Source organism: Phaenicophaeus curvirostris, chromosome 1 (genome assembly GCF_032191515.1).
Source record: "Phaenicophaeus curvirostris isolate KB17595 chromosome 1, BPBGC_Pcur_1.0, whole genome shotgun sequence".
NCBI lineage: Eukaryota > Metazoa > Chordata > Aves > Cuculiformes > Cuculidae > Phaenicophaeus > Phaenicophaeus curvirostris.
Genome location: NC_091392.1, coordinates 86,458,701 through 86,474,332, shown reverse-complemented (window position 1 = coordinate 86,474,332; position 15,632 = coordinate 86,458,701).

Genomic DNA, 15,632 nt, shown 5'->3' with positions numbered 1-15,632 from the left:
TCTGTGCCATGTCTACCAGGAATGATTCTTGGCCATGCATGCTGCTAGGAGTAACGCCTCACCTGGCAATCTCACACCAGTCCAGAAGTCTCTCTTGCATTTTGTACTATCACTTTTCAGTCTAATTGCAATTTCCCCAAAGAAAGCTACTCCAAAACCAAGCCTGGAGCAAGTACTGGTTAATATTAAAGTTTCACCTTGCTCTGACTGCTTTAACATCCTTGCCTGGATAAGGAACTGGGGCAAATGGGCCTCCAATGCTTGGGGAAAGGAGCAGGTAACCTGGTGAAGGCAATGTAAGATGTATTACATTGGTTCCAGCTGTTGGTTGATATTTACAAGCCAAGCAATATGTGATGATTAGAGACTGAAATTATTCAGTGTCACCAAGGGTGGAGTAATAAGGTTTGTGCTAAAACAGTGACAGGTCTTTATGATGACTGACCTAAACATGTTTGTTGTACTGCTTTGGAGTTCTGATTTTGGGAGGTCACGAAACTGTGTGAGCAAGGCCAGGCCAAACTCTTCCTTCCCTCTTCCTGTCATGGTGCAGAAGTAGGATGACTGTTAGAACGCATGTTCATTTCGGGAGTTTCCTCAGTGCTGAGACCACTGTGGTAACAGTACTTGCTCTATTTTGCTCATATTTATATAGTCAGCATCAGCTGCCTGGGACTGTGTAGCTGCTGCCATGATGTGGCTGATGTGGACAGAGTGGGGTCTGGCCAGAGCCTGGTCCCAGCTGGAGCAGCAGACACAAACCATCAGCTGCTCTTATGATCATAAAGATGATGAGCTTGGGTGGCACCTCAGGACACTGGACGCAGCTTGGAGAGCACCTGGGTGTTGTGCTTGCTTATGGCTTGAAATCCAGATACAGAAGCAAGAGCAGTGAGTTAGGGAAGGCATGTGGGGTGCTTTGGGTATTCAGTCCTGTGGAAGTGGGAGCTGCACCATCCCCACCACTTACACCATGCTCGTGGCTGGACCAAGCTGCTCTCTACCACCACCCCTGCTACTGGACTTGGAGCAGCAGGGGATGCGATGTCAGCTGGCCTCTGCCAGAGGGTATTTCTGCTTCACTGGTGCTGAGACAGGACTTTGCCTCAGCAGCCCATGATCGAAGAAGGGTTCGCCAACCTCCAGATGTCTTCAGGGCACTGGCAGTGCCTGGTCACCTGTGTCCTGTGTGCCCCTGACAAAACTGCTGCACATCTCTCTTTGCATTCTCTGCAAATCTCTCAATCCTTGCAGCTCTCCTGCTTTTTGGGTGGGAGGCAATTCGGCTTTTCCATGACATGTGGAGATGGCAGGGCCAGCCACATCTGTGGCAGGGGCATGCTCTGCCTTCCCTGCCAGAAGGAAGATTAAAAAAAAACCAAACTGGAAACCACCTGAATTTGCTGCACGAGTGCCAGGCATGGATATTTAATCACTGCCCTGTGGGCTTGGCAGCAGCGCCAAGCATGAGCAGCAGGCGCCTTGCATAAACAGTACAGGGGAAAAGCTGGAGCTGCTTTGCTCCCCTGCCCTTGGCTTCAGCACCATGTTCCCGCTTCAAGGGCAGCCCTTTTTGCAAGAAGTGGACACACAAGCACTGATATCCAGGGAAGTCAGCAAACCTCTACAGGCCCCCCGACTGTGTCTCTACGCAGCCCCTCAGGAAGTCTGAGTCATGGGCTGTGGGCTGGCTGTGGTGGCTGGGGGGTGAGGTGGGGCAAGGATGGTTTTGAGTAACAGGAAGGTTGCATCTGCCAGGATTAACCACCACCAGATCTTGAGTGTCTGTCACCAGTCAGCTGGGCCCTGTTGCTCTGCTGGCATTGTTTTGCCTGTGGTTTTGTCACCTTGCTGGGGAGAGGACATGCAGCTGTCCCTGAAGGCAGCCCTGATTTTGATCCGCCTCCTCTTTGTGCAACTTCTGGACTCTGAATAAGGCTACTGCCCAGGACCTGAGAGCTTTCTGAGACCTTCTACATGTTGAGACTTGCAGGATGAGCAGTGTGGGGACTTTCTAGGGGAATGAAGGGGTTTTTTAAGAACTGTTTTTGAAACCAGCTCATGGGGCATGCCAAAGAGGTCAGACCCATCCTCGACCTTGCAGGCACAAAGGTATTAGAACAAACATCCGTTTGGCAAGCCTTGAGCTCAGGAGCTCTAAAGTGGTGGAACAGCCACACTGGTATGTCCAATACCTATGCCACAGCCTTCACAAAAAGCACATTATGTGTGGGTCTGGCAGGAGGGGCAGCATTTATAGCAGCTTCCCCTTAGTGGGGTCTTGCCACATGGCTGAGCTCATCCTCCTGACTTTTTCCACCCTCAATGGGTGGGATGTGCTTCTGCTGGCAACAGCATCTCCTTTAACCCAAAGTGACAAGGAAGACTTTGCATGAGATGCCTGTGACTCAGCCCCCTGAAATAGCCAGAGTCACTGAGCGGGTGGATGCAGACAGGCTCCCTGAAGACAAAGTTCACAGGGGACAGAGGGACAGCAGGGGCATGTGCCTGACCCATGCACCTCCTTTGATCAAGGTGGTGTCCTGAGGCAAGAAGGGTTGAGGGCAGGGCATGGGGCCAGAGAAGGATGGAGCCCAGTAGGATTTGGGAGCCTCAGCAGACCCCTATGGAGCAATTACCTCTCTTAGTGCCAGACTCCCACTAAGATGGGCTTTTTATCCCCAGTAATCCTTCATTTTCATGAGACTCACCAATTAGCAAGGAAAAAAAACACTAGTTCCCTACCAGGGACCTGCTGTCTAGCACCGTTCCTCAAGAGATAAAGCACTTTTCTGCCAGGCTTGACAGCAGGCAGCTCTGAGCCCCTCTACAGCAGTTGCTCTCCCCTGACTTCACGGCCTGAAAACAGGAGGAAGGGAAAACACTCCACTCCAACCTATTAAATCTCTGGAACAGCTGATTAGCCAAAACACAAAGCAGATTAACCCCAATTAGGTGGAAATGTATAAACAAACATTCAGTAAAGCCTTTGGGATAGGCTCCCCAGGAGCCTGGCTTCAAATACACCTCCCAGGAAGCTCCTATAGCTCCTACTCAACTTCATACTTCAACAGCTTCCAAACAGTAACAATGCTTGGGGCGCCTTCTGTGCTCTCTCGGAGCTCCCTGCTGCAGGCTTGCTCAGACCCTACTTGCGTTTGCTTCAGATGTTGCTAACTTCCTCTCCTCTCCAACCTCAGTAGTCCTCCTCCTTCTCTCCCCTTATTATTCCACATGCCACCCTAAGAGCCTCTGGTCCTCTGGGATTTGCTGATGAACAGCGTGGTGGGGGGCCTGTACGTACTGGAAGTTTTACTTCTCTCCCTGTCCCTCTCATCACATTCATCTTTCCTCCCATGAAATCATCTGTTTCCCTGCTTCTTTCATTTGGCTTCCCAAACACAGTAGCATCTTTACCTGAATGAACCTTTGAACCTTCTGACTTTTCAAAAGGCTGGAAAGTGAATATGGACAGTTTGACCAGCTCTGGCAAGAGCAACAATGGGATCTTACATTCCTATGCTTCCCTTCACTTTAAAAGGCCCCAAATTTCCTGCACAATACAGAAAACATTCCCTCTGTCTCTAGGAGGCTCGTGCTGCTGTCTGGCAAACAGCCAGCTCAAACAGCCCAGAGGGGAGATCTGATTGAGAGGAAGATACCGAAAACTCTCTCCAGTGAAATGCCAGGGGAAATTTCCTACTATAGCTGGAAAAAAGCTGTGCTTCCTAAGGAGCACAGGGTTCCTCCATGTCCACTGTGCTTGCCAAACTGGATCCACGATGGGCAAAAACAAGCCAGAAAGCGAGAGATGGTTTGAAAACCATTGGCCATAAAAAATGGGAAAGCTTTTTGCAATGCAGAGCAGCTCAGATCCTCCCCATACTGCTTCAGCAAGGAGGTTGAAAAGCTAGCAGAAAAAAAAAAAAATCACAGTAATTTTTATAAAGGAGAAAAAAAAAATATTCCTGACAGCATGTGATGTGCATTTACTGAGACCCACAGCTGACTGGAACCAGGGTTAAAAATAGACATTTGTACTAATGGGCTCGAGCAGCCTTTGGTGAATGAGTCTCAAGGTGAATTATGAAATCTAACACGCATTCTCTCCCTAACAAGTGTGGTTTCTATTGAGGGTTACTTACCTTGGTCTTCATACTGCTGGACATAGGATACTACTCTCAGTTTTCACAACTAAATAGATCTGGGCCTGATGGGGAAACAGCCAAGAAGTAGAAATGCCATTATGGAGGATGCAGCTTCACACGGCTTCTTCTCAGCAACAGCATGGGCCAAAGGACCTTCTGGCTGTGGACTCTTGCCCAGATAAACTGACCCAGCTAGTTTGTGATACCACTCAGTGAACCTGGCTTTCAAATAACTCCCTGAAACCCTTCATTTGTATATCACCTACCTGTCTACCCATACATATATTTGGTGATGTGTATTAGATGGTGAGGATGGTGACCTTATTGCTCTCTACAACTACCTGAAAGGAGGTTGTGGAGAGGAGGGTGCTGGCCTCTTCTCCCAAGTGACAGGGGACAGGACAAGAGGGAATGGCCTCAAGCTCTGCGAGGAGAGGCTCAGGCTGGACATCAGAAAAAAAAATTTCATGGAAAGGGTCATTGGGCACTGGCACAGGCTGCCCAGGGACGTGGTTGAGTCACCTTCCCTGGAGGTATTTAAAAGATGGGTGGATGAGGTGCTGAGGGGCATGGCTTAGTGATTAATCGGAATGGTTGGACTCGATGATCCTGTGGGTCTTTTCCAACCTAGTGATTCTGTGATTCTGTGATTTGATCATTCATATCTAACCAATACCTGCCTGCATTACCCATCCCTATAAATCTGATCTGGCTGAGGCACAGTAACAGGACTGCATTTCTGTTAAATGAGCCAGAGCATCCTCATGGCACTAGTGATGGCTTCATCCCACATGCAGGAGGACAGGATGCATCTGATCCAGGAACAAAAGAGCAGCACAGCCATGAGTCCCAGACATACAGGCATTATTGTCTCAAAAAAAAATTCTAAAAGATTTTGAACTAGCAAATTTATACTCATCTGCCCTGTGTATGGCATGGCTGGAGTGTGTTCAATCTGATGTCGGGAAACAAGTTCACCACATCATCAAGCTACAACCTGAAATGACTGGGAAGACTTTCTCTGCAGCTCTGTGCTGTCCCGATGCCCAAAGTTGGGCCCATGGGCAGAAAACAGGCGAAGAGGCTTAGCAGGCAGCTGGATTTTCTTTTCCCTCATTTGGCAATTTTCCCTTGTTGTTTTCAGTTGTAACTACAGCTAATCATCCAGGCACTTTTTTCCCCCCATTTCTTTTATTTCTTCCTTTAAAAATATACTTTCTAAAAGCAAATCAGTGAAACAGGCAGTTTGAAATCTGGCTGTCCCCAGTCTCCTCTTTCTCACACATGCTTGCCCAAATGCTCTGATTTCTATGCTCTCCTCTTTATCTTAGAAGGAGATTCATCCCAGAGAGGTTAAAATAGAAACAAAGAGAGTTTTTCCTTGGAGAGAAGAATATTTTTGAGAGACCTTTTTTCTCCTTCTTGGTGAAAGGTAACTGTCTTGGATGTATTACTCCCAAAGCAACAGCTACCACTCACAGACTTCAAGAAAACTCTTCTCATTACTGTAGCCCAAGGGTCGGGAACAGCTTAGCTGCACTGCTGGCATCCAGTGCAAGCTGGTGGAAACAGTGTGATCACCTGGAAATATTAAGGTATGATAGGAAAGAAAACTTAATACCACGATGAGCACCCTCATGATCTGCCGGGGAAAATCTATTTTTGGTCACAGACATAGCAGTCAAGGCAGGATACTCACAGCCAGATAGCTATAGTTTGTCTGAGCCTTCCTCTTTTTCATTCTGGATTTCAGTGTATTTTTGTAATCAGCTGTCTGAACTCATCAATTTAAACCCCATGCATAATTACTGGCACCAAGGAACTTGCACTGATGTTAGCAGAGTCCTTTTTCATGCCCTCATGACATAGACGGTTTCATTTTATCAATGAGGTTGTGTGAAATCCCCAAATGACTGCCAAATGTGGAAGAAGGATTAAGCATCCCTTCCTCTTCTCTGTGCCTCACCCTTGCGTTAGCCCCTCACGTGAAGCTCTCCACTCACACTGTTTCATACACATGGTTGCTGAATAATCAGCCAACACACATGAACCCACCTCCCCAACACACACATATTGTATGTAATAACTATGCTACAAAAAGGCATTTCAGTTTATATTATCATTAAGGATTACCCTTTCTTCACTCACATCAGCAGAATATTAACACCTGAGCACTCAGGTGTTATAGTTGTTTAAATACATGACCATGGATGACTTACAGCTACAGCTGTTTAAATACAGCTACATACTCTTCTGCCTGACAACCTTTCAGGCCTGAATAGGCTCGTCCCAGTATCTAGGGAGAGCACAGCAATGATGCTGCTCCTAGGGTATCAGCGGGGCTTGACTCTCAGCAGTGGAGAATCCCAGCCATGCCCTAAAGGAGAAGAAGAGAGCTGGCTCTGGATAACCTCCAGTAGCATTCTGAGAAGGGGGCAGCAGTCCCTAGAGACAGGGCTTGTACCCTCTGCTCAGAAATCGGGGGGGGGGGGCAGGTATTTTGCCCAAGGTTTTATGAAAATTAACTGAACTGCCAGCAGCCCCGGGGAGCAGTTTAGGATGTGCCTTGTGCAGCTGTAAGTATGTGATGGCTCAAAAGGGATTGGGTAAAGCAAACTCTCCCAAACTGGGTTTGAGAACAGCACCCTGCTTGAGTCAGGCTTGAGGAAATAGGAAGTACAGAAAAGCCTTTTCTTTCACTTATGCCAAGCCTTGAGCAAAGAAAAGGGAGGTCAATCCCTCTCTGAATTTCAGGCCAACATCTGTGATCCAACTCTAAGAGTGCTTGTCCTACCCTGCTGAGGAACAAGTGTTTTCAGAGTCCATGTGTGTTGTTACAGGGAGACAAACAGCTCTTCATAGGCCTGTGGGATGAGTTTCTGTGCTCCTCGAGTACAGTAGGGTCACAAACCTCCAGTCCCTCAGAGATGAGGTAGGAAACACATGCTCCCAAAAGGGTATAACCAGAGAGGCACATTTGATCAAAGGGGATGTGGCATGGGCAGGAGAACAAAAGCCCTTGGGCCTCTCAGCAGCTGTGTAAGTGAGTGCATGGCCCTCTGGTTCCCCTTGAAGCTGTTTCTCTGCCTGACACTTCTTGACATCTGGTGGGATGTCTCCAGTGCAACCTTGGCAGCTGTGGTGTAGGATGAGGCTGTTCAGACCCCATTGCTCCTATCCCCTTTCTCAAAAAAAAAAGAAAAAGTGAGAAAGGAGATTTTTGCTTTCCTTTATTGTCAAAGCAGACAGCTTTTGCTGTAAATGACAGACATTTGCTTCTCTGTGGCAAAAACTATGTCACCCTTGGCCTTGGAGTGCAGAGATAGCCAAAAAAGTATTCCTCTGTACTCACATTGTTCCCAACTCCCTAGATTTCCCATCACCAGACAAGGTCATGCATTGGGGAACAGTGAGATGTAGGAGGAGAAGGGGTTCTTAGGAGAAGATCAAATCTCAAAACATTGTATTTGCACTCATTAAGAAGCAGTAAAGAAGCTAAGCAGGCAGCACAATTAGAGATAAGGGCAAGCAACATGTTGTTCCCAGCCCAATGTCCTGCCTGCTGGTAAAAGTGGGGGTGCAGCCCAATGCATTCTTGACATTTTGTTCTTCCAACTGATGCCAGCTCAGTTCTTATCAGATATTTTCACGGCCAATGATTTCTCACAGTGCATAACACTGTTGAACCATATAGGAAAAATCATAAACCTCTGTCCTAGGCAGCTAAGCACAATGTTCCTTCATATGGGGGTATTTGTGGCTTTACCTTTTCCACCCTTCTTCACTTAATCTCTTTCCTGTCCTGCACATTTATGGCTCTGACCCACGCTGATTTGCATGAAGATGAGGAACCTCATACCAGATCTTTCCTCCACCCTCCTGGTCCAGTCTGACCTCTTCTTCCACAAACAAACAAGATTCACTTCCACTTTCCTTTAAGTCTGAATACACTCCTTGATTGTTCTGTGCTGGTCAAGCCAAATTTAAATTGCAGGGCCAGCATGTCCAGTGTTGTAGGCTCAAAGTGGGGGCAGGAGGACACAGTAAGAACAGAGCTGCCATCAAGCATCTGCACAACAGTGGGGAGAGGCTGTGCCTCGCTCCAGGGCCCCTGAATCTCCATGGCAGGAGGATGTTCGCCCTCGCTGCTGAGGAAAACCACTCCCATACTTCAGGATGCTGCCAGCTCTATAGTCTCCGTGAGGACTCTGTGTATGCTATCCTGGCAATGCTGGCCAAGGTGGAGGTGCACCAGGTGCCCCCCCCACCATTTCAGATTTAATGCAGGGATCACTTCACAGCAACTGGAGCCACCTCTGACAGGGCTCTGTCCTTACACACGCCAGCCTGACCTCCCAGCAGAATTGACACCTGAAGCTCCCTCCTGAGCAGATTTTGGCCATGTCTCGGGGATACTTTTGGTGCTCTTCTTCCTTTATGCTGAACTACATGAAACTGGGCTTGGTGTCACTGCACTGTGCAAGAGAGACACCCTCCTTGTTCTGTTTTGTGTCCAACTCTCTGTTAGAGCAATATTTGGGGAACTCAGTTATATGTGCTGAAGCCAGGGGAGACAGGGATGAAATCCAATTGCTTTCCCTTAGATTCTGTTCTTTGGTATACGAAAGCTTTCCAGTAAGTGATCACACCCCAGTGATAATGGTGACAAAAGCACACCCTTGCCTAGGGTAACACATGGTACTGTTGACGCAAGCAAGTTGCTGCCCTGCCCTCCGCCCCTGCGTATAACAGCTTGTGCCTTTTCAGGGCTCCCTGGAATGGTTCCTCACAGATTAGGCAACAAGGAGTGTGTTAATTTTGGCCAGTAAGCTCTGACTTCAACATACTCTGGGTGGCTCTGCTCTTGGGGAGGAAGGAGCCTGCAGGGGCTGGGCAGAGGAGGGCACCTCTCTAGGTGTTATCCTGGGGTCACTTGGGAAATTAGAAATTGCCACCAGGAGCAAGTATTTGGTTTTGCACCTTCCTTGTCTCTTTGAATAGATACAAATCCCCCAAGTGTTGGGCACCAGGGTCTTTCTCTTCAGGTTTCTGTTGAAGGTGATGTCAGCAGGCAGAAGTCCATTCTTCAATAACTGCTCTGTTGCAACGTATACTATATATATTATAACTTAGAAAATACATATACTCTATAGGTACATTGCCTGTGTGTGTATATCCATACATATGCAAACACACATGTGTATGCACAGGCATACATATATCTCCATCATCTGTGTTTGTATTTACACACATGACACTATACTCATACATTACTAGTTGCTCTGCAGCACTTTGCAAAAGAAGTGTTCTTGTAACTGTGATAGCAGGATATCTGGGAGATGGGCTCCATGGCAAGTTTTTCAGCCAATCTAGGCCCTTCTTTTGGTCTTTTTCAAAATAAGCAGAATTATTTTCCATTTTGTTTGTTCCTCCGTTGTATTGCTAATGATAGGCATCAGCAGCCACCAGTGTGAATCTCTTCTGTGCAGGCTGCTCTGCCACAGACCCACTGAATTGTAGCCAGTCTCACACATTATCATATCACAGCATCAGATACCAGCTATATCGAGCCATGTTCATATTTTTGTGGCTTTCATGGCTTGCCTAGGGCCAGTAAGTCTGTATACAATTGTCCTTGGCCTACACACCTTGTTCTACAGGTCCCAGTGCCTTTTCTTGTGTTGCTGTGTATTCGTAGCTCTACAAACTGTTTCAGGGCCCTATTCACCCAGCTGTAGCCATGCTTTTGGAGGGGATGCACTGTATTGCTTGGCATAGCCTGGGTTAGTTCTGGCTCTCCAGCAGTCCTTCTTGTTTTCACTTCCATCCATGGGCTGGTCTCCTCTAAGCAATCTGGCCATGATCATCTTTTCCTTCCTCCTCCCCTAAAACTACCAAATCTAGCAATCACATCAGAGCCAGTCAGTGTAAGAACTAAAGGCTATTTCTCAAGGCCTTTTTATTTCTTTGCACCTTGTACAGGCACAAAGTGAAACAGTCTTCGACCTTGCTCTGCTGCTTCCCATGGCCTCAGAGCTACAGTGCAGTTTTAAATGCCCTGTTCTTCTGCTCTGATGTTTTCTCTGTATGCCTGGCACTATGCGATCATCAGAGACTGATCCATGATTCAGGTATTAATTTGTAGGACCGGGGCCTGCCTGTAGTCAATAAGGAGTTGCCTTTCTGTTTATTACATTCAAACTCTTTCCTTTCTCTGTCCCGAGAAATGCTTTCAAGCACTTACAACTGATGGAAAGCCTTCAATATAAAAGCTTGGAAGCCACAGGGCAGTTCCCAGCTCCTTGGAATAGCATGACTGGATCTGTCAGGTGAAATCCAAAGGGACCAAATCATATCCCCACAATTCTTCCATATGTGACCAGGACAAAGATGTTTTCATGACTTTGATCTGGATGCTGATTTATCCTTGAATACATAAACAAGATGCACCAGGGATACCCTTGAGAGGCTTCTTAGTTCAACCTGAACACATATCAGCTGGTCTTTCTATCTGTGGCCAATCTCTAGCACTTCAGATAGTCAGCCAGAACTGTCCTGATTTTACAGGAATATGCAGCAATGGAGAGCAGTTGAGCAAGTGGCTTGCAAACAGAAAGAAAATCTAGCCAGACTGCATGCCTTCCTCGCAACCATGCAGGCAGTAAGAACATATATGATGGAGAAGGAAATTTAGAGAGTGCTCTTTGCACCTGGATCACCACTCAAGAGAAAAGGGAAGCTACAGCACAGCACTTGCTTCTGAGCATCAAGTGTGATCTGCTACAGTTGCCACAAGCTTTGAAGGATGTCAGATGGCCCTATTCCCTCTCTACTTCAACCCAACAACTGCACAGGGCCCTGTGAGTGCCTGGTGGGAACCACATGGTCAGGACTGCCTTTTTCAGCAGACGGGGAAGGCGTCCTTTCAACAACAGCAAATGGGTGGTGAAGGCAGGGACAGCTTGCCGGGGCTAGTTGCTGCACCCAGAGCTCCTGGCAAGCTCTTGTTATCTAACGGCAACGCAAGGTCACCAGTCAGCAGCCAAGCTACGTCACTTGAGATCCATTTACTGTCTGCATGTCCTGCATCCAATGTCACAGTCTTGCTTCCTTGCCTGTGTTCTCTATCCAGACGCCAGCCTTTGGCAGGGAGCTGCTGTGGCCTCTCTCCCAACCCCAGAGGAAACTCACTCGGAAGACCTTGGTCCAATGTTTATCTAAGACCCTGGTGAAGACAGCTTGAAAGAGTGAAGTGAATTGTCCCACTCATTTGGATGCACATGATACCACTGCTGCACACCGATGCTGAATTCAGTGGTTAACATTGTTTGCTTCTCTGAGGGCCATTTTGGCAGAAACATCTGGTCTCCCTAGCAATACAAATGCACAGCTGCTTCCTCCAAAACAGGAGGTAAATGGAATGGAGAGGAGTGAAAGTGTGTGCGCATTTGTAGTGCTCGTGCTACAAAGAAAGAGAGAGAGGAAATGAGTCTTGATGCAAAATACAGGAAGTGGGAGAAAAACAACACAAAGCAAATGCTGCATCCATTGAACAGGACTTGAATTGGTATCTTGGCTGCTCTTTGACTAACTTATGTTATCACTAAGTCCCATTCTCCTCGCAGGGAAAGAAGCCCTGCAACTGTGTATTGTCAGCATGACGGAAGAAACAACGGCAGCTGATGCTGGTTGGGTCAGTGTTACTCTCAGTCTCACAGACTGGCCTTTGTTCCCAGAGCGGTGACAAAGGGCTCCCTTCTTTCCTTTACCTCCCTCAAGTTATTCGTAGGCGTGTTAGAAGAGTGCATGTTTTGAGACTATATTGGCTATAGGTGGTTGCCTTGCTCCCATAAGGAACCTCTGCTACCCCTGTCCGTTGGGAGATCCTCCTCTCGTGAACCTGTACCCTCCATGGAGGCTATAGGCAAAGGTTCATCTCCATATCGCATGGTGGAGGCACATGCCTGTTGGTACTAAACACAACCATGGGAAGACCACAAGCCTTGAGCCGACAGGTCTGCAGGATACCAGGAATGTACACTGTGCTTCTATCACTTTCTGGTTAACCTCTCTGGTTGCCCTCATCACCTCCTAGCCTTGTCATTTGGGCAGTCTGCTTTCCTGCCTCTCCTAGCAGATGAGTGCAGGGGAAAGGGAAGTGATGTTGGTGAGTCCTAGCTGGCACCCATCAGGGCAACCTCTTTCTCCTCCCTGCATGGAAGAAAAGACTTCAGAAGCCTTTGCCAGCACCTGAGAAGGGGCAAGTTACTGCTGCTCATGTAATCCCAGCCTGTGGTGCATGCTTTTCCAAGAAGAGGTAACCTCTCAGCTGGTAATCTTTGGCAAGCAGCTGTGCCTAGCGTATGACAGAGGGAGAGAGTCTGCAAGGCATTGTGGTGGGTGGCAGATAAGGGACTTGGCTGGAAGACACATTTCCCACGTTCAGCTATCCTCTGACTTGTGGTCCCTCTTGCCACCCCACTGCCAGGCAGCGAAGGTCTTCCCTTATGGCATCTGCACAGTGGGACAATATCTGAAGACTTGAGAGTGCACCTGCACTAATCCAAGCTGTCAGGGTGGCAGGATTATTCCAAACATATTTCTAGTGCTCTTTAACTTGGCAGCATAAGGATTTCACCTTCATTACATTTGTTGTCTTCTTGGTACAAAGGGATGAACCTCCAGAGAGACATACAGAGACACAAAACAGGGCCCATGCTCTGATGCACACAGGTTATAACATAAAAGAAGATACATTTGGAGGCACATGCAGAGACAGATCATTTGCAAAATAAGGATCTTGCATGGACAAGCAGAACAATACACGGAGATAATAACAGACAGACAGATATCTTCTAGTGTTCTACAAGATAGCCTAAGAGTCATTGTCCCCAAAGGTAATCTGACAAAGGCAGCATAGTACATTTGATTTGAAGGTGATGTTTCAGTGTCTCCCTTTCAGAAAACAGGGAAATAATTTTTTAACCTCTGAGAGCAGCAAACAGCAGCATAAGGAGGAGCTAAGATAGGTGCCATAGCCTTCACTATGGTTTTGACGTATGAAAACCTCAGCGGGAACATCATGTCTGCACAGAGGTCACACCACTGGGAGATGCCTGCTGTCAAGCAATCCCAAATCTATCTTTGGAAGTTGTGTCTTCAGGTCACATTTGTACATGGCAGTGCAACTGCAAGGAATGGCCTTCCTTGAACAAAAGATAAACATTTCTGTATGGCAGTTAAATAGGTGAAGCTGACCACATCAGTCAAAATAAGGGGTTTGTGACTAATGTTCTCCTCCTCTCTCCTTACACTTCCTTGGGACCTAACTTTTCCTATGTCTGATGCCAGGCATGATGACTCACGTGAAGCCTAGCAGCCACTGGCACACACACATGAGGACAGACCTTCCCTTGTCCTGAGGCCTCCACAAGCAGCCCAGAGACACAGCTCAGACTCCCTCTGGAATTTGGGTCCTGGATCATTGTGTTTTTAGAGCAGGGATGGGCCAATTGACTCCATGTATATGTAGGGTAATTTCAGGAGAACAATGAAAAGGGAAGATAAAAGATGCTTTGCGGTGCAAGACATCTTGTTTAACCCACATGTCTTTATTTCCCTTACCTCATGGGCTACTGTCCAGAGCCCCATGAAGAGCTGTGGTAACATGTCCATTCATATCAGAGACTGCAACAGCAAAAGCTGCTCCAAATATGCACATTTTGGGGAGGCCAGTCATGAATTTTATTCTTTATGCTAATAGCAGCCACCCACGCGCCCAAATCCCAGGAGAAATGAGACTAAAGACTGTACTTCATAGCTCATGTGAAGCTAAGCAAAAATACACGCCCTTGAATCTATGACATTTGGGGGATTGAACTTCTACAGCAGGAATTAGGAGTTACCTCCAGCATGGCTTAGCTAACTCTCCCCCCTAACAAAGCAGGGAGAAGGGCTTTAGTTTATTTGAGCTTGGCCAAGGGAGAGCTAGAGTTTGTCTCCAGAGCTGTTTTTTATGGCAAGCATCTGAAAACAGTTTACACGTGGTTAGAAGGAAGCCTCTACATTATTGTGGTTAAAATGACCTCTTAGTATCTAGGGTCTATTTTCAGTAGGTGATGCATGTGTGTTCTCATGCCAATACTCTTCAGTCTTTTAGCTGAAATAGCAGTTCTCTTTCCCTGGGATTTACCCATCTGATGTATTAATAGGCAGCAATCATATGCCCTCTTAACATTCCTTTTGCTAGGCTAAAAAAAGCAAAGACTGTCTAGACTCCTACTATCATCTCTCTCTTTTCCCCCAGATCACTCTAGTGCCATTCTTTGCACTTGTTACAAATTTCTTTCTTCTTTTCTAGCTTTTCTAGAAGGTACTTTTATCCTCCTCAGCACTGGTATTGTCTCCTTGTTTTGTCTTTTCAGCTAATATTTACATTTTTTCTCCAAGGTCATCAGTGAAGATGTGAAATTAATTGTTGCCAAAACCAGTCCCAGAGGAATTTCAGTAGCAGTTGCCTACTACTTTATGTTTTACGGTCTTTTCGGTCTTTAAGCAATTCATTACCCACTTTTCGGTTCAAGTACGAATCCCCCTGCTTTCACAACTTCCCAACCACCTTCTGTGAAACCCAGCTACATTTCATGCATCACATTACCAATTTAAAAAAAATTTATCTATTCTGCCCCCTAAACATAAAAATGATAAAAAATACTTTATCTTTCATACAGCCATGTTAATTTTTTCCCCATTGTCTATGCACTTCATTATCTTTAATTATTCTTACTTTGTTCTAGAATAAAAAGAAAAGTTGTTCTAAGCTCTTGCGTCTGTAAGTAACCATGTCCTTTTTTGTTCCTTAATTAAATTTAGGTAAAATCCTTGAAATTATGCAACTGTGTGGTACCCATCCAGCCTTCAGTCAAACAGGTTGATTGAACATTGATGCTATTGGATTTACTAATTGATGCATCTCTGGGAACCTTCTGATCTGAACGAACCTTGAGAGTTTTGCTTTGATCTCTGATGGGATTGCTTCTATTTCCAGACACTTTTAGCCAGCAACTTGTAATGGCCTTCTTCTACGCTGTCTTTCCTTGAAACTGAGGCAAAACTTTTGGTTTCTGAGGCATACTTTGATCTTCTCTGCACTGTGCAGGAGTCTGATACCTTGTCTTGTTCTTCTTACATTTACAAAGAACTTCTAGCCACACTTCCAAGCCTATCTCACCTTGATTTCTGCCAACAGACACATCTTTTTTCCTGAACTTTGTGACCTCTGCAATATAGGTTTCTTTGCTGACCACTCCTGTCTTTCACTGAAGAAATTTTCTCACCAGAAATGCATTTTCTATATGATCTCACTCCACTCATTGGTTCAGAAAGGCAAGTTAGTTTTTGCCATGCTGAATCTGAATGCCTTCCACATTCAACTGCTTGAGATTTTTAACTCAAACTGCTTCATCACTTCAGTTCCAGAGCTCC